At 64.2% G+C, this 531-nt stretch overlaps 1 long non-coding RNA gene across 2 annotated transcripts; it reads right to left on the bottom strand.

Moving 5' to 3' along the window:
• Nucleotides 1-108: 108 nt before the first annotated feature.
• On the bottom strand, nucleotides 109-525 carry LOC108448895. 2 transcript variants are annotated; one of them, XR_001864963.1, is made up of 2 exons: nucleotides 267-525; nucleotides 109-216 (listed from the first exon to the last, which is right to left on the bottom strand). It is a non-coding gene; the product is annotated as an uncharacterized LOC108448895 (long non-coding RNA). The 2 variants fall into 2 exon arrangements; XR_001864964.1 differs by having other exon boundaries at nucleotides 316-525.
• Between the last annotated feature and the right edge of the window lie 6 nt (nucleotides 526-531).

The following is a 531-nucleotide window of genomic DNA, read 5'->3' as shown; positions in this document are numbered from 1 at the left end:
GGACCCTCATAACCACCCTGAGGGACCCCCCAGCACGGATGGACCCTTGACACTTCGAGGGACCCCCGGACGGACCCTCAAAACCACCCTGAGGGACCCCCTGGATGGACCCCAAAACCCGGACGGGGCCCCCACACCTCATGGACCCCCTGGATGAACCCCGAAACCTGGACGAGCACCCAACACCTGATGGACCCCCTGGATGGACCCTGAAACCTGGACGGACCCCCTGGATGAACCCCGAAATCCAGATGACCACCCAACACCTGATGGACCCCCTGGATGGACCCCGAAACCTGGACGAGACCCCAGCACCTGATGGACCCCCCTGACACTTCCAGGGACCCCCAGATGGACCCTTAGAACCACCCTGAGGGACCCCCTGGATGAACCCCGAAACCCGGACGGGTCCCCCAACACCTGATGGACCCTGAAACCCGGACGAGCACCCAACACCTCATGGACCCCCCGACACTTCGAGGGACCCCCAGATCGACCATCAGAACCACCCCGAGACACCCCCTCGAGGGA

This window comes from Corvus brachyrhynchos, unplaced genomic scaffold, assembly GCF_000691975.1.
Source record: "Corvus brachyrhynchos isolate BGI_N302 unplaced genomic scaffold, ASM69197v1 scaffold869, whole genome shotgun sequence".
In the NCBI taxonomy this organism is placed as follows: Eukaryota; Metazoa; Chordata; class Aves; order Passeriformes; family Corvidae; genus Corvus; species Corvus brachyrhynchos.
Note: the sequence above shows the minus strand (reverse complement) of the source record. Positions and strands in the feature narration are given on the sequence as shown.